Source organism: Lolium rigidum, chromosome 7 (assembly GCF_022539505.1).
Source record: "Lolium rigidum isolate FL_2022 chromosome 7, APGP_CSIRO_Lrig_0.1, whole genome shotgun sequence".
In the NCBI taxonomy this organism is placed as follows: Eukaryota; Viridiplantae; Streptophyta; class Magnoliopsida; order Poales; family Poaceae; genus Lolium; species Lolium rigidum.
The window spans coordinates 1,470,843-1,476,283 of NC_061514.1; the positions used below are offsets into that span (position 1 = coordinate 1,470,843).

A 5,441-nucleotide genomic window follows, 5' to 3' on the forward strand; every position below is an offset into this window, starting at 1 on the left:
TAAGTAAAATGAAAATAAAACATAAAAATAAAATAAAAGGAAGAAAAAATAGAAAAAATAAAGATCCATTTAAATGGGTACGCAGGTTTGAGGCAGCCTTCAGGCGACACCAATCGCCCGTGCGGTGGAGGCGAGGAATAGAATATTAGGGTGGTGGGGAGGTCACCTGCCATGGGGTCTTAGGAGTCAAGGTGCGGGGAGGGTCACCGAAGCTACAACGGGGAGGGAAGGGGAGGGGGTAGAGGAATGTCTGAGGCCATGAAAGAATGGGAGTGGACGAGCACGAATGGTGGTAAACACAGTCTAGACGATGATAGAGGCCGTGAATCGATGCCAAGCAGCGCTGATAACAACGGGACTCAGCCCGTGATGCATTGACGGTGTTCACCAATAATAAGCGCGTCAATAGGACCTCCCTTTGATGCCCTGGGCCGCACGTGCGGAGCCTATTTGCCAATAAGACATTTGTTGGTGACCTTTTTGATTGTTGTGTATACTTTTTTGGTCTTGGCCGAGTATTTCTAATAGTTGACAAAGTCCCAATTTGAGGCAGTGAAGGATGCTTCCCATTATCAAATCTTCACGGATTGTCTGCTAAACAATTCACGCAACAATGCTAGCAAATGTGCAATCTTAAGAAGAAAGAACCTAGATCAACTTAACAAACGGAATCCACTCGAAGCTCCAGTAAGCACTATATTTAATTTTTTTTGGAAAGTGGTATTGTATTAATTAATCAATAATTTTTTTTATTACCATCTTTTCAGAAGCATATTTAAAAACACACCACTACTCAACTTTCTACAACTCATCTGACATAAAGCATGCACCACCATATTGCAATTCCTATCAACCTTCACTAGAGAGACTTGGGGATCAGGAGGCTTTTTCAGTCTGAATTCCTTTGCAACAATGCACAGATCAGCCATGTTTATGCTTTCATCATTAAAAGCTTCCATAACAGCGGAATAGTCGATGACCAGATTCTCCGAGGAATATTGTAGAGATACCTCTAACCCTTGTAGACAAGCAGTTCCTTCCCCCATGGCAGTTGACCAACAATGTGGACTGACACCCCATGCAAAGCAAATACCTGCACCATTAAGGTATCGCAAGAACGTGCCCAAATTACCTTTCTTCTGGCTTTCTAAGAAGCTTGCGTTAATATTACATTTCAGCCACCCCTCCTGAGGGTTTTCCCAACGGATTTTGAAGAAATTATAATACGCTGAGAACTAATTTAATATATGAAGACTAAGGATACAAAAGGTTTTCAGAATAACATGTTGATGTCAAGGAGCTTTGTGTTATTAGCTTTGTTTAAGTGGTTGATTCATGATTCAACTTAATGTTATCCGTGAGATGCAACTCTTTGTAATAAACACTGGAACAATGCAATGATAGATGTAGAGGCGGGCAATTTTTCCCTTTTCAAAATAAAAGTAAATTCAGGTGCAAAATATAATTTATGAAACATTATCGAACGGGTTGCTCTCCAAATCAAAAGTCTTGCACAGATTAAAACCTAACTTGCTAAACGAAATAGACGTGGCACCAATAAATTAATTTTCAAAACCTAGCTAAAACCTTCTAAAGACTAATTATGTACGGCTATCTAGAGATCTAATTGAGCTCCAAGAATTTCTTGATGGGGTCTTCCAATTGCTCCATGACAGTCTCCCATCCGGCCTGTGTAGGATTCATGTCATCCCAATAGAAATACTTGTCGGCGTTGTCGCAAAGTGTGTAACGGATGTCTGAGTCCGACTCGCCCATCTGACCACAGTATCCCATTGGATCCATACTCTGGCAGCACGGGGCTAGCTTCTCTTCAAAGAAGGTTGACACCTCCGTCTTTTCTCCTACACATATACATCAAACCGATTGATTGATTATGTAAATTTCAAGCTAGGATGCGATAATGGAACTAGCAAGTAATGTGCAGTTTTGCACTGATGTACAATGTACCTTTAGCGGGATTGATGATGTTGGTGAAGGCAGCGTTGAGATCAACAATTTGCACGCCGTCCATCGCCCTAAGTAGCTTCTTCAGGTCACTGTTGTGGACCGACGCATAGTGGTTGCCTCCCTTGTCGCATTCGTCGAAGTTGTTCGGCACGGTCTGTGATGGCGCACAGCCGATAGGCGGAAGGTTGTTGACGAGAACCTTGGTCACCCCCATCTCCTGCAGCCGCTGCACATTGGCTGTGATCTCGCTCGTCACGTTCTTGATGAAATCATGGATCGTGGCGTTCGTGACAAAAGCGTGGATGTTGGGGTCGAAGCGTTCCGCGCCGATGGACGCGTAGTCGTTGCCGGAGATGGCGATGAGAGCGACCGAGTGCTTGAGGCGCTTCTTGGAGATGGTTCCGTCCGCGATGAGGGACTCGAAAGTGTCGACCTGGTCGCCGAGGGTGGCCACCTTGTTCGGCACCTGGAACACGCCGGCGCCGCCGACTGCGAAGGTCATTCCGGCGTTGTCGCACGTGTCCTTCTCCGTGAGCATGTATGCGGGAGGTGCTATGTCCAGCCCCATGATCTTTGCTGCAATCGTCAAGCAATTTCCAGCAATTATTGGAATGCACAATACAATTTCTTAGATTGAGTACATAAAAAGTAGCTAGCATGGCAAGAAAATACACATATATAAGACGTACCAACGAGATCGGATTGGACCATGTAATTAGAGAAGCGGCCGGTGGGGTGATCGCGGCCGTCAGTGAAGGAGCCGTAGGGGAAGAACCATTGGCGTGACTTCTTGGTGACCGCGGCGGCGCCCAAGAAGGGATTCCTCCGTGGCTTCGGAGTGTTGCCGTTGTCGCCAAAGGAGTCACCAAAGACGAAGAGGTGGCGGAACTCTGGACGATCATCAGGATCTCGCCGAGACTCCACTCGAGCAGCTGTGTAAACATATGCCAAGGAGAGTAAATATCACTCCAGAAATTAGAGACAACATATGCTTATCTAGCGAGCAAAAGAGCAACGACAAGATAGCCATTCATTGCTAGCAATACAAGATCCCCTGACCAATCCATCATCAATACTCAAAGTGCACATACGCGGTATCAACCAACGTACAAGAGCGGCTACTGGGAGATGGGAACTGAGTACAGACACGTACCATTGAGCGCAAGGGCGAAGAGACAGATGATGGCCGCTGTAAACTTCATGGTGGTTCCGTGGGGAGGCAGCGGATGTTGGCCGGAGGCGTTGGTTGTGGACTTGCGGGCTTTGGTTGATGGTTGTCGGAGAGGAGGCGCTGGTATTTATATTAGGCATGTGGGTATCGTAGCATGCATGGACATACAAGGGAGTTGCGTTACATTAGATGCGATCCATGTCTCAGTCGTGGTTCTAGAAGCGATCCATGTCTGAGTCGTACTGTAAATCACCACCTACATTTTCTTGGAGCCTAGGGTTAGCAATGGATGCCGTAGATCGTGGTCTGCTCCATCTCGTAGATACAAAGTTCTCTCCCTAGCTCGCAACGCGGCCGAGATCCCACCCGTACTACCACAGGTTTATCTCCCCGTGTCACCAGGGCCGTTCCTGGGCCTGGTCAGCCAGGGCGACCGCCCAAGGCCCCCAAGACGTAGGGGCCCCTCCCATGTATGTATGTATATGTAGTATACTAGGATAATGAGAAAACCCTGTATTAAATTGGCAAGCCAAGCCCAAGAAGGCAGCAAGGAGGCAATCACGCAAGGGATTCCATCTCTGTTTTGTCAACTCCATTACTCCCCGCACAAATCAGTGTTTCGCTCTTATTTCTCTCCCCAAATCAACGTCGCCGCTGCAGCTCCCTGCCTCCCTCAATCCCCTTCCTGATTGCCTGCTCTTTGTGGCGTCAATGGTGGAGGAGGCCGCCCCCAAATGTCAAGAAATCAGGATCAGATCTCCCTCAAATTCATCAATTTTACAACGGTTCTCCGGGAAATTCTTCCGTATAGCCGTTGGTAGTCACACACGAGGTGAGTCTTCCAGATTTTTCCCCTTTCCCTCATTATAAATAGCACCTACACCAGACAATGTACTAATTCACTCACGCAAAATCTCATTTTCAAACAGTTCATCGCAAGATTGGAGAAAGGATTTCGGAGTTCATTTCCGATCTAGTCACCTAGCCAATCGCCAACCGATTCATCCTTTTCTGTAAGAATTCCTCAATTTCTTGCTTGATTTTACTTTGTTACTCAGGCCTATTTGGTACTAAATTTCTAACCTTGACGAGTTTTTATTTTTAGGAGTTTTGGACATCTCTTTTTGTTGAGTGTTGACTCGGACGGTCGGACATGAAGGTTTCGTAGATGGATTCTTGGTGCTATCTCTGTCTCTTCATGTAAAATCGAGGTGCTGTCATTCCTCAGCTAAACTAATTCTAGTACTATTTTTAAAATTTGTGTGGTACTATGTCATCTAGAAAGTATTTATCTGGTTGCGAAAAAAAGAAAAAAAGAAAAAGGGTAGATGCGTTGATTCAATCTCAAAAAGGATCGATCGACAAATTTTTCAAATCTAATGCATCTTCTTCAAGGAATTCTGAGGAATGGGCCTTAGTTTGTGTTCAGGAGCAACCCAACGAATTTGTAGAGGAGGGCAATGATAATAATACTGATGGTAATAATTTGAGTGGGCATGAAAACTTAGATAGTTCACCTGATACAGAAACCTTGAATGTTGATGAGCAACCAAAATTTGGCATTGATATTTATGACCCGAGATACTGGGATAGTTTTGATAATAAGTCAAGGGATATTTTAGTGGAAAAGGGCCCTATAAGAGAAAAAAATCTTGAATTCCCTCCAGATAAAATATCTAGACATTTTTCATATGCTTATTATTCTAGAAAGTTAATAAATGGTGAGGTTCATGATAGAAAATGGTTGGTTTATTCAAAACATGTCAACAAAGTGTATTGCTTCTGTTGTAAGCTCTTTAGATCTATTAACAACAAAAGTTCGTTAGCAACCGATGGAACGAGAGATTGGAAGCACCTTAGTGAAAGGCTCAAGGAGCATGAGAATAGTGCTGAGCACATTACTAATATGAACAAATGGAATGAGTTAAGAATGAGATTGAACAAAAATGAAACCATTGATAAAGAGTTACAGCAAAACATTGCAAAGGAGAAAGAACGTCTACGACAAGTTTTATTAAGAATTATAGCCATAATTAAATATCTAGCTAAACGAAATTTGGACTATCCTGTTGGTTTAGCTTGTTCTAGCTTTGCTAAGAACCTAAGACTATACATCTAAGCGAATTTTTCATCGTGGGTCAGCCAACTGGTATCATATTGTTCTGATGAAACATCTGTAAACGGTTGGGTTTCAAGCGAAATAAAAACAATCTTATTTACTTTTAAATTTTATAAGTTCAAACGGAGGGGGCCTATTCTTCTCCCTCGCCCTAGGGCCCCTGAACAGTCAGGAACGGCCCTG

At 44.1% G+C, this 5,441-nt stretch overlaps 1 long non-coding RNA gene across 1 annotated transcript; it reads left to right on the forward strand.

The window, feature by feature from the left end:
* The first annotated feature begins 3,577 nt into the window (after nt 1-3,577).
* On the forward strand, nt 3,578-5,193 carry LOC124677603. The gene is made up of 3 exons (XR_006994139.1): nt 3,578-3,971; nt 4,069-4,152; nt 4,245-5,193. It is a non-coding gene; the product is annotated as an uncharacterized LOC124677603 (long non-coding RNA).
* Nucleotides 5,194-5,441: the final 248 nt, after the last annotated feature.